We start from the raw sequence: 18352 nt of genomic DNA, 5'->3' as shown, positions 1-18352 counted from the left end.
TCCTGATTCTACAGGACAGGAGGTTAGCAGATGAATCCCTGGTGGTCCTTCAAAAATCCAATTTTATCAAACCTTCCCTACTGCAAACCTGCTTGGAAGCCGAAGTCTGAGTTAGAGGATGCAGATTGGGAGCTGTTCTCAGTCTTGATCATTCACAATGGATGCTGCAGTCTACCATGTTTGCTTTTAATTTGTATTTATTTATTTTTTTTTTAAAGAGAGGGGTCTCACTCTGCTGCGTGGACTGGCCTGGAACTCCTGGGCTGAAGAGATCCTCCTGCCTCAGCCTCCCAAGTAGCTGGGCTGTTTTGCTTTTTAAATAACAACAAGAGGGCTGGGATGTAGCTCAGTGGAAAGCACATTCCCAGCACGCCCAGGCCCGGCTTCCCTCACCAGCACCACACAAACACACACACGATACAATCAACACACACACGTCCACAAGTCCTCTCTCCTCGAGTTGACCATATGCTTGTCTCTCTAAATCACACAACTTTCTTTGATTCCCGAATAATCTTTGTTCCATTAAAACAAGCCCTGAGGTTCCCCTAAACTTGTTTCTGTCTCTGTCCCACTGTTTCTCCCTGCAGCTGGAGACCAGGCAACCTCACGACTGCCCAAGGTCAGCCGAAGGATCCTGCCCACAAACCCAGGCAAGAGACTCACTGCCCAGTTGGGGTTGGGGGTGGACACGCCGGGGGATTTCTTTCAGCACCCCTGCTCCTCCAAAGTTCAAATGGCCCCCAAATAAAGTTGGGGGATAAGATGACAAGGGAAAGGAAGTACAGCAGATTTCTGTCACCCAGCTTAGGTGGCTGGGGTGATCTCACAGTCACCACAGGCTTAGCATCACCTGGTGCTTTAGCAGAAACGCCCCATGGCAGTCAAGAAGGGTGCGTAAATGCCATCTTCCCACCCGAGGGCACGTGCCTGTCGGGGCCTCAGCCCTGGGGAGGGGCTGACCTAGAGGCTACAGGTGCCTTCAGTTGCCCACGAGATAATGTCTTCTTTCCCACGTGGTCTCATGGGCGCGCCCTGCCAGTCATCCTCCTGATAAACCACAGCAGAACCTCAGCCCCCAGAGGAAGGCCCCCCCATCAGCTGGGACCAAGTGAAGCCCCCCAGCTTACCTCCTGCAGTTTGACCTCCTCGGGCTGCAGGATCTCCAGCACCCCGCTGCTCTGTATCTCTGGAAGGTCCTGCCAGAGATTGAACCTTGAGTGGGGATTACTGAGCAGGCAGATCTGGGGCACAGCCCTCCTCTGGGGTGGGCTCACCAGCTCTTCCTCTTCCTCCTCTTCCTCTGGGGTGTCCTCACCGGTCGGGGACCCATCCTCATCGCCCTGTATCTCTGTGTCCTGTTGCCTCCTGGTCTCGATTTCTTGAATGGTTGATTTATCTCGGTATTTCTGATATAGGAGCCCTGGAATAAAAAAGCGTTGTATTTTTTAAAAGAACAAGATTTTTGATGGCAATCATTTCAAATCACTATAACGTCACACTCTTACTGTGAGGGGATGCTCTACTGAGGAGCACATGGAGAAAGACAGACTCTCTCGCTTCCTAGTAATAGGCTCCTGGACCACAGAGCAAACTGCCTCCTCTCCCTCGTGGGAAAGACCAGAATGTGCAAGTTTTCTCCACCACTAAGAAAAGTCTCTGATTCAAAATCCAGTCACACAAATGCGGGCTTTCTTCAGCAAAATGAGAAGGCAGACCTTGATGTGTCAGTAACTGGGAGAGCGCTGTTGACGGAAATGTCCTGGTTAGGTCTCAACATCCAGCAGGGACCTTCCCACAGCCCTAATGCCCCAATAGTAACCCTCAAGCACACTCATCCATGCCGTGGGAATACCTGTCAATTTGCATATGGAGGAAAAATCCCTGTCTCAGCAACCTGAGGAGTCCAAAGGGACCCATCTCTTGTGCACAGTCTCCCATGGCTTCCCAGCCGGTTCTAAAGCAAATGCACCTGTCTCAAGGAAGACTGGGGGTACGAGAAGTTGGAATGGATGTAGCTGCTCCATGAGAAAAACTCCCTTCAGGGCAACTGGCTGTGGGCAGAAGGACTGTCCCTCCACACGACCCTGCCTTCCACAAGGATGCGGGGACAGGTCAGCCCCAAGGGTCTTGTCAGCCATGCACAGAAACAGGACTCTGCCCATTGGCCAGGGAGGCCCCAGGAGCTCTCAGGCAAGCATGCCTGGGTTGCATTCAGCAGAACCAGACTGGTAGGAGAGGGCTGCAGTTCCAAGGACAGCAGATGAAGTGGTGGTAGTAACAGAGCCCAGGTCCAGACTCAGGGGACAGTCCAACATAGAGCAATGGCTGGTGCTGGGTAAAATCCAGGTCACCAGCTTGGCAAGAGGATCTCGTGGCATCATTCAAGAGCACAAGGAACATGAGTGGAGGCTCTGACTGTGGGTGGGGTAGTGCAGAGATGAAAATGTCCTGGGATCCCCAGTGAAGAGACCCAGCTGGGCAGCTGGACTTACTGGTCTGGAGCCTTGGACAGTGGCTGGGATCCCTAGGTTTGTCCACTTGGAAAGCACCCTCTCCTTTAGTACAGCTGAGACGTGTTAAGCATGTCTAAACAGTGGGAAGGGGTGAGAGAGGAACAAACTACCTCGGAGACCCTGGATACGTGAGCTGGGTCAGTCACATCCACAGGTGGGAACCTCATCAGTCTATCCGCGGGTCACACCATTGGCTTCCAATGTTCCATGACTCTAAATCATAAAGCCTTTAAATGAACCCCTGTGCTTTGCAATGTCACCATCCAGCAGAACACAATATAGAGTTCATGTGACAAAGGAATGAAAGTCGATCTATGCTAAATACAACTCAGGTTGGGGACCTATAAGGACAGTTGAGTGTCACTACATAAATGGGCTCAATTGTGACACATGACTGTTGCCATCAAGCTCGTTATTTTCCTGGGCTTCTGACAGACAGGATGCTTACGGAGGCTTCCACCTGGGTTCACCTTCCAATGTTTAACTCGCACCCATGAGGCCCTCAAACATTTGTTGAACATCTTTTTAAATGCAGTTTCCAAGCTTCCTCGGAGTGTCTGACCTAACATATTTCTGACATTTCAGAAAGCACATCTTACGCATGCTGCAGGCAGCTAATCCGGGGCAGAACTACCTCCAACTTTTCACAGGTGCATGAGACTTCAGCACTGCCACATTGTGGCAGACACTCTCAGGGGCTCCCCTCCGTCCCTTATACCCTGGCTTCCCAGGTAGCAGGGCAGGGGTTTGGTTTGGGTGCCGCCCATCTGTGCTCCAGGACATGGGTGATGTTGACTGAGGGACGCCTTCCCTGTCAGCTCCCTTCCCTTTGCCAGCGGTGGGTTTGGGCACGGGCATGTGACACCTGCAAGTTCATATGCTGGAACCTAGTGCCCAGGGTGACTGTCTAAGAGGTGGGGCATCTGGGGAAGTGATTTCCATGAACAGAGCACTGTCCTTATGAAAGAGGTTGAGGGGAGCCGCATTGTCCCTCCTGCAACATGAGACTCCACGAGAGGGCCATCTGAGCCCTCACCATCGGGAATCAGCTCTGGTGCTGGGTGTCTCAGCCTCCAGAACCATAATGAGTCACCCAGTGTTAGAGTGTGGATATGGCTTGTCCCCGAGGTGGAGGCTTGGTCCCAGTGTGGTGGAGTTGAGAGGTACTCTAGGCCATGGGCCACTTCCTTTTAAGGACTCCACAAGAACCTCAGTTTAAGAATGGGTTGTTGGGCTGGGGATACAGCTCAGTTGGTAGAGAGCTTGCCTTGCATGCACAGGGCCCTGGCTTCAATTCCCAGCACCATACACATAAAAAATGGGTTGTTCTTGGGGCTGGGCTGTGGTGGAGTGGTAAGAACGCTTGCCTAGCACACATGAGGCACTGGGTTCAATAAGATAAATAAGATAAAGGTACTGTGTCCATCTAGAACTAAAGAAAAAAAGAAAGAAAGGGTGCTAAAAACAATGAGCCTGGCACTGGAATCTTTTGCATGTAATCTCTCCTGCTCATTCCCATTTTGCTGCCACCCACCATGTTGTAATAGTACCAGGGAACCTTTATCAGAGCCCATCAGAGACTGGTGCCATGCTCTCAGACCTCTGAACTGTGAGTTTAATAAATCTCTTTTCTGTATGAATTCCCTGTCTCAGTTATTTTGTTATACTCTCAAAAAGGTATTTTGTTATATACAGATTAAGACACTGGCCAAGGAGAGAAAGAGAAAGGAGACATATTCTAAGGGCTTCTCAAAAAGATGTCTCTCCCCAAGAAACACTAAAAGACAACACCCTTCCTGCTGCTACAGACCACTGCTGGAGGGTGTGATACCTGGAGCCATTACAGCAGATTGAGGAGGAGAAGCACTGTGATGCCTGTTTGGGTGATGAACCTATTCAGGACCTTCTCACCCCTGGACTCATTGACTGACATGGGATGCCTTCATCATTTAAGATCAGTTTTTGCTAGATATTCTGTTAATTGCAGCCAAAATAATTTTAGAATTAAAAAATGCAGACTTTTTTACTGAGTTATATATTTAGAACATAAATTGGAACTCCAATTTTTTTCTGGAGTTACTACGATTATGAAATTATTTGACATGCTATTATAACTACTTTTCATAATCTTTTGTTTTTGTTTGCATTAAATTCAGATTACTGTATAATCTAAATCAGACCACCAAATACAGTAGATTTATATGAGGAACTACATGTTATCTGAGAACTCGCTGTACTCAGAGTATTGCATTTATTTATTTTTTTTTTTTTTGCAGTGCTGGGGATCAAACCAGGGCCTCACATGTGCTAGACTAATGCTCTACCACTCAGCTGTGCCTCAGCTCAAAATGTTGTGAATATAGCATGTATTCCTATTTTATATTTGAATGTTCAGTAAGCACAACTTTATATGGAAGTTAATTTTCCCTTTTGTAAATCTTTTTAATTTACAAAAGCTTGCACTTGGTATCACATGCATGTGGAATAGGAAGGCTCAGTTCCAACTCTTATTAAAAGATCTAAACAGGTTGGCTAGAAAAGGAGGGTGAGTGCCCAGCTCCTTTGGCCAAAGCCTCCTGAGTCATTTCAAATCCCTCCTCCTGAAGAGGATTCCTTTTTATTTCATTCTTCAAATACAATTAGAAGGGCAGGGAATCAATTATGATTTAGTGAGCAATTCTATGTGCCAAGCATAGACAATCTCTCTCTCTCTCTCTTACACACATACACACACACACACACACACACACACACACACACACACACCACTCCAGGGGCTCAGGCTGTGTGATCTCTGAGGCAACAGCCACTGTGACAACAGCTGTGTACTCTAGTTACACATTCTGTGTAACCTGAGTGGTGGCCACTGCAAAATCTAAAACACAGTCTACAAAATGCAAACAAACTCATTCCACTTTCTGTCCCCTGGATTTCACTCTGCCCTCAGGACCCTGCGGTCCTTTCCTGACACCTGGTGAAGAATCCTCTCACTCACATTGCTGAGGGCAGCTGGGCTGGGGAAGGGACCTGCATGGCACAGCCATGCAGTCTCCAATGAAGACTGAGATGGCATGAGACAGCTCTGTGCTGTCCCTCGCCCCATCCATGGAGACCTATGGGAAACAGGGAAAGATGCTCCCCATGACACCAGCAGATATGGAGAAGGGGCTGTGGGGGAAAGGCTCAGAACCTCAGCATCTCTGCTGACTGTCAGGTGAGGAAACTTAGGCCCATGATGGCAGACAGAAGTCTCAGGGGCCCGGACTCCAGCTTGGAGCTTCTGCAGCTCCAGGGGAAGTGCTCGGCCTCCTGGGAGCAGATGGGGGCTTTGGCCCCTCCCCACCCTAATTCCTTCCTGGTCATGGCCCTGATCCTAGAAGAGCCCCTTCAAGAGGGTAGAAGCCAAAGTTTCCATCATATGCTGAGGCAGAGGTGGCTCTCCTCATACAAAGGACAATGTGGAATAGCATTGGGAAAATCTTTGTTGCAAAATCAGGATTTCTGACAGATGCAGTGGTGCACACCTATAATCCCAGTGGTTCAGGAAGCCGAGTCAGGAGGATCACAAGTTTGAGGCCAGCCTCACAATTTAGTGAGGCCCTAAGCAACCCAGTGAGACCCTGTCTCTAAATAAAATACAAAAAAAGAGCTGGGGATATGCCTTACGGTTAAGAGCCCCTGTGTTTGAAATCAGGCATCAGTTTCAGACTAGCCCCTCTCCACTTCCTCAGCCAACAAAATGAAAGGCCCCCATCGTGCCCCCACCCCAACCTGACGTACAGGGTGCCACAGGAGACAAACTTCTGGGAGTCAGAGCAGCCTATTAGCACGCAGTGCACACTCCACCCCCCCAGCTTCACAGGGGCTCGCTCCTCTCAGGGTTGGGTTAGAAAGCTCCCTGCCAGCCAGGAGGGGGGCTGCCTGAAAAGCCTCCCAAATGCCAGGTCTCCTATAGGGACAGAAGCTCCTTTCCACTCTGAGGACACACTGTGTCTATTCCAGTGATTGGGGCTAAAGGACAATAATGATATATTATTTAGACAAGAAAATTTACAATCTTAGAATTTTTATTTTAACAAGTAGTCTGCTCTAATAACATTGAAGAATATTTTCTAAGCAGCCAGTACCACTTTCAGATGAACGGAAACTACAGGTCCATTCACTGGTGCCCCTGGTGATGGTATGAGAACTAGCCTGAAGTTACAAGCAATTTTTTAGTGCAAGGCATGGAGTTCTTTGGACACTCTCCGCCCCCTTTGTGAATTCTTGGTGGCCTATAGGAGCTGGACATACATGCTGCTCCTTGGGTGTCTCCCCAGAGCCATATTCCAGGAGAGGTTTCCCTTCCTTATTCAAGGGCTTCTGGGGCTCCTTATTTCTCTATTTTCCCTTTCCTGGCTTGCAAAGTCCCTGGCCATCAGCCTGGCTCTGCCCAGGCGGGCCCTCCACACACCTCCCTCTCTGTTCCAACTCTGGGCCCACGCCCTGTTCTTCCCAGGCCCTTCCCTGCCTGGAGCACAAGGAAGGCTCACTCTTCAGGGTCCAGCAGTACTGGTTCACTTCTTTTCTTTCTAGCAGAAGTGACTCCCTTGCTCAGGAGAGTTGGGCCAAGCAGAGTCAGCAGGATAGAAATCCATTTGCTAAATTAGCTCAATGGTACAGCACTAATAAGATGTAGCAGTTCTGCCTATGGACCATTCAGAACCACATCCCATGGGCCAGGAGATCTCAGAGTCCACCTGGCACCCACTTTCTTAAACAAAACTCTCTCTCAACCAAGGACACCCACCTATTTGTTCGATGAGGTTTCCTCCAGGAGTCGGCAGGAATGGGATGGATCATCTGCAAGGCCTCGGTGAGGGTGGTGGGGCTGTCCGCCAAGGCTAGGCACTCCTCGGGTGTGGTCCCATTTCCCAGGGTGGAGGATGACTCGCTACCAGAGAGGGAGGGCCACAAGACTGGTTATTTTTAAGCAACAACACACCTTGGTCGGCTTGCCAGAGGCGTATTCACAATCGGGTGCAGGCCAGTGGCACCCTGCCTCAGGCCGTCCAGGCCGAGGTACCACAGCAGCCACTGCCCATCCCAGCAGGGCGGACCCAAAGGCCCTTTTAGTCCTGCACCAGGGCTCGATGGGGTGATTCATTCCCACACTAGACCGCCCAAACCTTCATGTTTTTCGAGCTCACGGGCAGGCCTGGGAAACTTGGCGCGCCCTGCCCGCGCGCTCGGTGGCGCCAAATGGTCGCCCCAACGGTCCCGCGGCCAGGAGGCCACCTTGAGCCCCTCGGGGTCATGCAGCCCCCAGTCCCTTTCATCCCCGATCCTTCAGTCCCAGGGCCACTAAGGGCGGAGAGGGAATCCATGTGGCACGCGCACGCCCAGGGCGTCCGGGGCGAAGGCACTGGAGGTGATCTTGGGGAGCAACTGGGGAGCCAGCGGCCAGGACAGGGAAGCTGCCCTACTCCAGCCAGATGCCCGCCCGATGAGGGCCCGGGTAGGAGTGGGGGGCAGCGGGAGCCCGTGGGCCGGGGTTTGGGTATAGGCCTTGCCAGTCGGTGTCCGTCGCTGGGGGAGCAAGCAGGGAAGGAAGCATACAGGGCCAGCGCGCGGGAACCGGGATGGCCACTGGTCCTCACCTGCCGGGCAGGTGTCCCGCCAAATAGAGCGCGTCGCTCTCCGAGGTGGAGCGGTAGTGGTTCACAGCGCAGGCGGCGCTGAAGGCTGCAGCCAGCAGCTCCATGGGGGCTGGCGGAGGGGCGGGAGCAGGGGCCGGTGGGGGGCGGTGCTGGGGGCCCGGGCTGGGCTGGGGGCGACGCGTGGGCTCTGGACTGAGGTCGCAGCGTGCACGGCTGGAGCCAGAGCTGCCGCCGCCGCCAGCGCCACCACCGCTGTGGAGCGCTCCAGCGGGCGCGCTAACCAGGAGGCTCCGGGGGTTGCCACGGCAACGGGGGAAGGCGGGAAGGGCGCGCGCGGCGGGGGCGAGGCCGTGTTGCTGAGGGGCGGCGGCGCTCAGGCAGGGCGTGACTCGGGCCCAGCGGCACCAACTGCTGACTTCGCGCCCCTCCGCGCTTCCCTCCAGCCGGCGACCGCTTCCAGCCCGGAGAGAGCGAGGGTAGACTGGGGGTCCGCGAGCGGCGCCTCCGCCGGCCCGCCCCTTGTTTGCGGTGGTCGCAGCTCTGCCGGGCATTCCTGGAAGGTGCGGTCGAGGTGACGCTCTGCCCCTAGAACTCTCGAACCGCCGCCTTGGCCACGCCGGGCACCCTGTGCAGTTTCGGGCAGGCTAGCGGCTGGTCGACCCTGCCGCTGCCGCCCGGAGCCCGGCCTCGGGGAATGTGTCCTCGCTGGAAGTGCCTCCCTCTGTTCCCTGTTGGAGGCACACACTCGGGTCTTACAGGACCCCCGCACGATGGCTCCTGACACTTAGAGTGGGAAGGGAGTAGCGCGGAGACCTCTCCCCTGCGGGTATCGCTGCAGGACCATCTGCTCTTAGCGACCCAGAGACCCTGGTGGGACAGGGTTGGGTTTGGGAGAAACGAAGTGCGCCAAGACTCTGCCCAGTTTCCCTGTCTAGTCACTTTGACTCTTGGAACCCGCTCCTCCGTTAGCTAGTTCAGTCCGTTCATGGATTCAGAAAGCGAGCAAAACTAGGTGACTGAAAGGAGGAGGAAGCTAATGTTCCCCTCGGCAAGGTCCTGAAGGTTGGCATGAGACCAGGCAAGCCGCCCCTGCTGCCTGCTAAGAGGTGACCTGGGAAATCTAGAGGGATTCCGTCCTGTACGACACTGGCACATTGGCCAGTATCTTTTCCTGGGACCATCCTGCTCCCCTTGTTGTACATCCAGGTAAAGTGGCCTTGATTTGCAGCCAGGACAATTCCAATGCTAATTGTACGGAGAGGGTAGGGATGGGGTACAGAGAAAAGTAAGGAGAGTCTTCCTTTGCACCTTCCCCTCCACATTGGTTAAAATTAACACAATCCTTTTTGGGGGGCAGACAGTGCTGGTGGGAGGGGTTCAGATCCTGTCAGTTGGTTGGCTTTCATATATTCCAGCCTGGAATAAGGCAGGTGTTCTGCAGGGAGGGTTGGGAAGGCGCAGGTAAGCAAGAAACTTAGGATGAAAGGCCTTCTGCCAGGAAGGGAAGTGCCCTTTCCATCCGCCGGCTGATCACCCATCGTCCTGGCCTCTTTCATCTTGCCCTGATCCTCCTGTGGGAAGGTATGCTGCAGCTGGCTGAAACCCAGCTCCCAAAGCTGTCACTCAGCTCTCTGTTTTGGGAGGAGCCAGAACCGAAAGTTTCGATGCCTTTTGCTCTCAAGGGCTCAGGATATTTGAGAGACACCCATCGGGAATGTTTCCAAGTCAAGCACCTGCCTTCTGCAATGGTTTTCAGGGAGGCAGGTACCCCCAGCTGATCTCCCTCTCCCTCACATTTTTGTCTACTAACTAGCATGTCCACCTGGATACCCTCTGTTCAGACTGCCATAACAAAATACCATAGATTGGGTGCCTTCTAAACAACAAACTAGGCACCTGCTCTCTGCTTGACAGCCTGCATTCCAGATCCAATGGAGAGATGGTTCCACCTTCAGGGGCCACTTGGGTGGCACTGTTGCCCCCACTGCATGAGGAGGTGCTGCCCATGCTGTGGTTGGTCCCACCCTTGCCATGCCAAGGTTCTGTGTGTGGTCCACACTGAAGTTCTTTGTTGGGGTGGGGCAAGCCCTTCAAAAGAGAGGTGGAGGCTGCTCTTCCCAGACTGGGGACTCTGCCCCAGCAGCCAGGAGGCCAGGGAGAACCTGAGAGGTGTCTCAGCTCTGTATCTCCTGTCACTCCATGTGCCAATGGCTAACCATGCTCCCTTTGTCCCTAGAGTTCCTCGAGCAGCCTACCTCTCTTTTGAGTCTGGACTGATGGAGTCTCTTCTCTCCTGGGTCCTTCTTTCTTTCCTTCCTTTTTCTAAACTATGGGTCCAACTTTGTCCTCTCCCTTTACTTAAGCACTTCTGTTGGAGCCCTATCACCTGCGGGCAAAGCCCGTCAGCCACTGCACACACCTGTCAGCTTGCGGATGGGCCCTGCATGGATTCTCCATACTATCCCAGGCTCTGTGGATTTTCTAAGTGCTGTGTCCTCCCCTAGGACTCTGCACCTCCCCACCCTGCCAGTGACGACTTCCATCTGAAAAGCTGCCCCCACAGGGCCCTCCCTCTCCTTCATCACAGCCCTCACTGCCTGGCACTGTGAAGAGCACTTTATGGGCCCTTAGTAGGGTCTGCTGGTTTGCATGGCTGTGTCAGCCCTTAAGTTCCTAGTGACACTAAATGGAAGCTGTCCCTTCCCCCTTTGCTGCACAAAATATAAAGGATTCAACTTAAAAAAAATCTGAAAATATCAAACTGAAATTATATCTATTAAGGTGAGCATGATAAAATCTTCCAATTGAAAAATAAGCTAAAAATATCCCCTTAATTATAAAATTGGTTTAGAAAGTCACTGAGTTCTCAGGCATATAACCTTAAGCTTAATTCCCATGTTCTATTTTCTATCATATTTAGTGCTTATTAGGCAGTCTATTATTAAAATCTCCACTTAACTGACATTTTCCTCTGAATCATTCACAAAATAAAGTACTGAGAAATATTCAAATATTTGTACCTGGCTAGCACATAGTAGGTGCTCTCTAAGTATTTGTGAATGGATTAATGGTCTGCATTTAAAAAGACACACCTAGCTATCTTAGGTATTCAATCTGAGGGATCTACTTCTTGTTTTGGGTTATAAATTTTGGCAGCAAAGTGGATTTTTTATTTATGTAGCAACCTCAGCTTTCAGGAATCTTTGTTTATAAACTTTTTCTTGATGCTGAGAGAGAATTTCTAGAAGAGGAAGGAAGCTTAGGGATGATCTAGTCCAACACTTTGATTTTATAGAAGCAGGATTGAGGGTTAAATGACAAGTCCAAGATCTGACAGTTGGATAGTAGCTGATTTGGGAACATATGATAGTGAATGAAGACTGCGTTGTGTGGAATAGGAACTGCATATATGTGTGTGTGTGTGTGTATATATATATATATATATATACATAAATATATACATATACATATATACACATACACACATATGGGCACATATATGTGTATATATTTATATATACATATACACATTTATGAATCATATATAGAAAATTATACATAAAAAAGTGCTGGGAAAAAAACTCAGGGTGTTGCCTATGCTAGAAAAATGCTTCCCACTGAGCTGTGTCCCCAGCCCAAGGAACTGCGGATTTCTATCACCCTGTTTTCAGGGTCACATGGTTTGCTAGCAGACTACCAAACGTTAAGATCACTTGTATTCTTAATCTCATAGGATAATATCTTGGATTTTTTTTTTGGAATTAGAATACATTCCTCAAATATATATTGTAAACTTATAGAAACAGTCATTTGATAGCTTTTAATTAACTGTGTCTTTTAAATATGTAAGCAGTAGTTTCTGTCACTCTCAAAAGACTTCTAATTTGTTTGGAAATGAACAAAACTCATCTGTGTGAATACAGTAATCTATCGAGGGCCACAGCCTCCAGAGTTGCTTGGACCCCAAAAGCTAGAGGGATAGTGAAGCAAATGACAAGCTGTATTTGGAGGGGAGGACCCTCTCACTGCAGCTCCAAGAAACCGGGAACTCACACTTGATGGGTGAAAAGATTTCACCACAAGATTGCAACCAAGGTTGACAGTGCTCTATGCATACTGTCACCCACTGCTGCTGGGAGGGCAGCATGGCCCCCGACTTCCAAAGACCTCCAGATGCTGTGTGTGTTGTACTCTCTAGACTGTTCCCTGCCTCTTCTCTAGGCTGAATCTAATTTGGAAGCTTCCCTGTAGCCTGTTGTTTCTGGAGGATAGCAGCTGTCAGGGGGTTCTGTAAGTCCCAGCAAATTATGACAACTGAGGGTGACATGCAGACCCCCAAACTCTGCAGCTGTGTCAGTAGTGAGGTGTTTGGGGGCAGTGCCTCCCTTCACAAGCCTCTAGCCTGACCTAGAGTGCAGCGTCACTCTCCTACCCTGGCCTTCTTTCCCCTGTCTCCCCTCCACCCTCTGTCTGTCCTAAACATGGCTGCCAGGTAAATTTTCCTCCAGCATCACTGATCCCAGCATCTGCTAGCTTCAGTGACTCCCTAGTTCCTTGTTGGTAACTTATGCTCAATGGAGTTAATGTCCAGTCCAGGCTGGCCCTGCCCAGATGAGAGCGGGTCCCTCCTGTGAGCTCCCATGGCTCTATTGTCTCCACTCTGAGATTTTTGGGAGCAGCTATGAAAATGTCATTCATCTCCGATCCCCAGCAGGTCTGGGAAAGAGATGGTGCCTCTTCAGACACCGGAGGCCATGGCTGGGCCTTGCTGTGCACCAGCCCTCCCTGCTCTTGGCCTCTTTGATTGATGATGGTGTCTCTTCAGCCGACCTCTTTGGGAACTGGCAGGGAGTGGCACCTGCCTGGTGCTGCAGGCTGGAGGGAGGCAGCTGCACTTGTGGTGGTGAGTCTCCAAACCCATTAGACCTGGATTTAGGGTTTGGTGAGGCAAGGAGTGGTTTGTTCTGTTTTTGTCCTTTTTTGACATGGTTGCCTTGTGGACAGTTGCACTCTTGGTTAAATGGGGAAAAGGCCAGAGGGTGACGAGATGCAGACAAAGCCCTGTCTGGTTTGAGGAGAAATGCGGGCACTGGATGGGTTCAGTGACTCCGAGAACCAGGCCCATAATCTTAGGGCTTAACTGCCAAAAATCTGACATTGCTAGGGTGAGTACATTTTCTGAATAAAAAATAGGTGACCAAGGATTTTTACTCCACTTCCAACCTAAGAGCAGCTTGGAGGATGGGGCTTGAATAGTGAAAATTAGAATTTCCAAAAGCATTTTCATGGTTCATGTGTCCTTAGCAGTGTCCTTAAAAGGCTGGGACAAATGGTGGACATGATCTTAAACTATGAGATGCACACAATTCGCACATTTATGGAACAAATAGAAATGTATTTCCCAAAACAGCCTCCCCCAAACCCTCACAGATAAGAGGCTGTGATTCGTGTGCTGATCTGAATCTGGAAAGGGAGGGAGGGCTTAAATACAGATTTCTGGAGTATTCCTAACCATGGAGGCTGGAGCACACGGGGCCTGGGGTCGGGCAGTGGCCAGTGTCATGGATTTTGACCAACAGGAGCATCTGAGGCAGGGAGTACTGAAGGGCTGACAGTTCCCAAAGATGTGGCGGGTGGAATTTAGAATAAGTAAGATTAAGAGTTGCCTCGGTGCACAGAGTTTATGCTTTAGGCTGTGGCCATGGGGGTTAGAGATTGTTAATCAGAACTCAAAATGTAAACAAAAGACTAGGCGCCCCCTCCATCTAATTTATAAACCATTGTTAGATCTAATTTAGTCTTGTTTTAGAAGAGCACTTTGCAAACTATCACGTGCTACACATAGAAAAGACATTATTATTATTTTTTTCCTACGTAGCCTACATTTAGTACTGCAATACATTCATTGTGGTAAGGAGAATGCATTTCCTTGGCAATTTGCCAAATGTAGCAAAGCTGCTTAGAGTGTAAAACCACAAAGAAAAGGCTGTCTGTTCACAAGTAGTTTTTTTTAATTAATTTTTATTGTAGGTTGTTCAAAACATTACATAGTTCTTGATATATCATATTTCACACTTTGATTCAAGTGGGCTATGAGCTCCCATTTTTACCCCATATACAGATTGCAGAATCACATCAGTTGCAGAACCATTGATTTACATATTGCCATTCTGGTATCTGTTGTATTCTGCTGCCTTTCCTATCCTCTACTATCCCCCCTCCCCCCTCCCCTCCCCTGTTCTCTCTCTACCCCCTCTACTGTAGTTCATTTCTCCCCCTTATATTTTTCCTCCTTTCCCCTCACTTCCTCTTGTATGTAATTTGGAAGGAGACCCTCAGGGGTACACAAGTAGTTTTGAAGGAGTAGCAGGTAGTCAAGAATATTTGTAATTAGAAATTGTTCAGACTTTATTCCAGGAAATTTCCAAATAACTGGATTTTAGAGAAATCTTTTCCATCATAAGAAGTCCTGTGATAACCTTCCATTTCCTATTGAAACAACCACCTTGCCCTAACATCCTGAAGAAGGAGAGCTCTTTGATGAGTTACCGGTTCTATCTGTTGAAGGATTTGGGGTCTCCTAGAAAAACCAGTATGTATTTGATGATAATGTTCACATTCTGAGATGTTGGAGCTCAGTGCCAGCCCTCGCCTGCCCCTGGAATGTCAAAAAAAATGCATTTCTCCCTTGAACTTCACAGCTTTGGGCCACTACTGATATTTGCATTTCCAAGAGTCTATTAAGGAACCATGACAGCAGTGTTCAAATGAGCATGAAATATTTGAATTTTACAGAGAGAAAGCATGGAATTCCAAAACATACCAGCAACACAGCAATCAAAGAGGTTTGAAAATGAACAGCTGGTGGTCACCAATGCACAGAAATTGTCACTGGCTTCTGAGAGTGGAAGTGTGACTTGATATCATCTTTCTCAGGGGTGATCTGACAACACATACATTAAATCTGTGAATGTTCACGCTCTTTGGCAAAGAGAGTCTACCTCTAGGACTATATCCTAACAAACTATTAAGTATGTGAAAAAAATAAAAGAAAGCTCTGTAAGGATGTCTATTACAATGGTGTTATTAATATTAGCACTGTTACTTATAACTGGGCAATATATAAGGCGACCCTATGTCCAATGACAGAAGATTGATGATTTAAATCATGGGATACTGTACCATTAAGAAGATTTTAAAAGAGCTGGGTGCAGTGGCACATGCCTGTAATTCCAGTCACTTAGGAGGCTGAGGCAGAAGGGTCACAAGTTCAAGGCCAGTCTCAGCAACTTGGCAAAACTCTCTCTCAAAAAAAAAAAAAAAACAAAAAAAAAAGGACTGGGGATGTAGCTCAGTGGGGAAGTGCATCTGGGTTCAATTTCTAGTACCAAAACAATTTAAAAATGAACATTTTTGAAGAATATTTAATAATATGGAATAATATTAAAAAATGTTCAGATTTAAATAAAGCAGATTTCTAAACTGGAGGGTAGTATGGTCTTATTTGGTTTATAAGTAGACTTTTAGGTATGGAATTTTAAGCATGTACACAGTCTTTTAAAGGACTGGTAGACCAATCACCAAAAATATTTTGCATTACTTGTAGCTGGTTGGCTGGATTCTGAGGGAATTTTCCTCTTTTTACTCATATGTGTTTGAAATTTTTCTACAATAAATGTGTCACTTATGTAACAAGGGAGGAAAGTTACTTTAAAAACAACATCAATCGCTTAATGTGCATAAATTTAGAGCATGAATTCAAAGTGTTTGCGTCACCGTGGGGCATTCTGATGAACTTGGAAAGGGGGCGGGGCTGCTTGCATTCTCTCCAGGTACCTGGGGATGAGTTGAGGGGAGGCATCTCAATTTTTGTTACGTAAATCTGTCTCTGAGAAAGCTCTTCAGTTTCCAAAGAATCATGAATTCAAATTTTACAGTAAATTGCTTCCTGGCAACATTAACATGAAGGCACTTATCAGATATTCCAATCTGCCTGGTTATGAAAATAGTCCCTTTTCCAGAAATTCCTTCTCCTTCATAAATCCATGTGTACAGTCCTAACCAGAATGTGGCTCACATTTCTACTGAAGCCATGTTCTCACCAGAGCGCTCCTAAGAAGCCACCCTTCCAGCCAGAGGCAGCGCCCGGCCCCGGCCGGCACCACCAGGGCTCTCTCCCTGCAGAGTGCAGAAGCCTCCTCCACATCCCACCACGCAGCTGGCTGCGCCCCCTCAAGTCTCTGATCACTTTATTAGAAAGTGAGTTTTCCGGCCTACTGGGCTGTGCGTGGAGACTGGGCGTGGCCCCTGGCTTCTGTCCCTCCCTATGCTGGAAGGGGCCCAGGCTCACCCTGTAGGTTCTGAATGTATCTGCTCAGTGAGGCCGATCTGGGACTCTCCCAGGGCCTCTCAGTAAATCACAGCCACAGAAACGTCTCACAAACCCTTTTCCTTTCACTCATTAATATAATCTTCTCTCCTTTCTGCTCCCTTAAAAGGTGATTGTATCTGTAGTTAAAGGACCATTATTTTCCGGGGACAAAGTCAGTTTACCAGTCAAACAGTGAATTTCATTTTTGTTTTTCACCTACGCATTGTTTGTCCCTCCCCTGGACTGACCAGTGGCTGCTGGCTTTCCTAATTTTAAGGCCATGTCTCATTTTTTCCATGCAGTGAAGATTGCATGTTAAGTTGTTGCTATTTCTAAAATGCTGCTCAGCTCTTATAGTGGCTTTTATTTATCACAGCCAGTGGGATCTCTAGGCCAGGCTCTCTGCTTTTGCTTGGGCTACAAAGACAGTCTTTAATAGGTCTTTCCTTCCTTCCTCCCTTGTAGGGTCTTCAAGGAAAGTCTTTGGCTTGCCAAAAATACAGGCTTCTATTGTGAAATTGTCATTTATGCCTTAAAAAAGAAGGCGAGTCCAACCTGTCAGGAGTTGAGTGATTTCTGTTAAGAAGTGAAGGATTCTTAGCAGGAGAGGGGAGAACTTCCTCCACAGCATGAATCAGAGACATGACAGCTGAACAGAGAACTCCTCTCCCTGGAGAGCACCTGAGCAGCACCCTGCCCCTTCCTGACACCATGCCCGAGTCCCAGCACGGCACGCTCGGCAGCTCCATCCACCCTGCCATCCTTATAAAGATGGGAGCTCTGAGCTTCCTGGACTGAAATCCATCATGATCACTGAGCTAAGAGTCAGGAAACAGGCACTGGCATGCACTAACGCCGAGAGGACAACCATCCAGTCCCTTGTGGGACAGAACTGGACAATAATTCCTGGAATGATGCCTCGGCTGCCCCTGCCCAGCAACTCCACATCTAGGAGTTTACCCTGCAGAGGCAGGCCCTGGGCGCTAAATAAGACATGCACAAGGTCAGGTGCTGCAGCATCGTTTTTGAGAGCAGAGGTCAGGTGCTGCGGCATTGTTTTTGAGAGCTGTGTTTTGGAAACAGCCTTGGTCTCCATGGGAAGAATATTGGTGGGATAAGTGTCACAGAGTTACCAGGCTGAAGTGTGCAATGTGTCCACGGTGTGCAGGAGGCCTGGTCCATCCCCAGCACCCAAATAAACAAATACAATCAAGTTGAGTAATTTTTTTAAACAATACCTTTATTTTATTTATTTATTTTTACGTGGTGCTGAGGATCAAATCCAGGGCCTCGCATGTGTTAGACGTGTGCTCTACCACTGAGCCACAATCCCAGCTCCAAGTTGAGTGATTTTTAAACATAGTACTCTATAACCTTTTTGAAATCTATTCTAGAACTGAAAAAGAAGGAGGAGAAGGAGGAGGAGGAGGAGGAGGAGGAAGAAGGGAAATCTTCAACTTCTCTTAGTAGATATGGTGAGATGAATTTGTCCCCTGAAAAGATATGTTCCAGTCCTCACCCTGGTACCTCTGAGTGTAATTGATTTGGAAGTAGGGTCTTTGCCAATATGATCAAGTTAAGATGAGGTCATACTGATTCCAGCTGATGGTATTCTTATAAGAAGAGGGGAACTGGGACAGAGTTCCATGAAGACCTTGTCAGGGATTAGAATGATGCATCTGGCAAAGCCAAGGAGTGCATCACAGGGGCCATTGGAAGCCAGGAGAGAGGTAATGAGCAGACTCTCCCCATGGCCTTCCCAGAGAACGTGGCCTGCCAATGCCTTTCTTGAACTCCTGGTCTCTAGAACCATGAGATCTTTGTTA

At 48.8% G+C, this 18352-nt stretch overlaps 1 pseudogene; it reads right to left on the bottom strand.

The window, feature by feature from the left end:
* LOC143388629 (ephexin-1-like) overlaps positions 1–18352 on the bottom strand; it is a 58645-nt pseudogene that overhangs the window by 22000 nt on the left and 18293 nt on the right.

Source organism: Callospermophilus lateralis, unplaced genomic scaffold (assembly GCF_048772815.1).
Source record: "Callospermophilus lateralis isolate mCalLat2 unplaced genomic scaffold, mCalLat2.hap1 Scaffold_121, whole genome shotgun sequence".
In the NCBI taxonomy this organism is placed as follows: domain Eukaryota; kingdom Metazoa; phylum Chordata; class Mammalia; order Rodentia; family Sciuridae; genus Callospermophilus; species Callospermophilus lateralis.
This window is presented reverse-complemented; position numbering and strand designations above follow the sequence as displayed.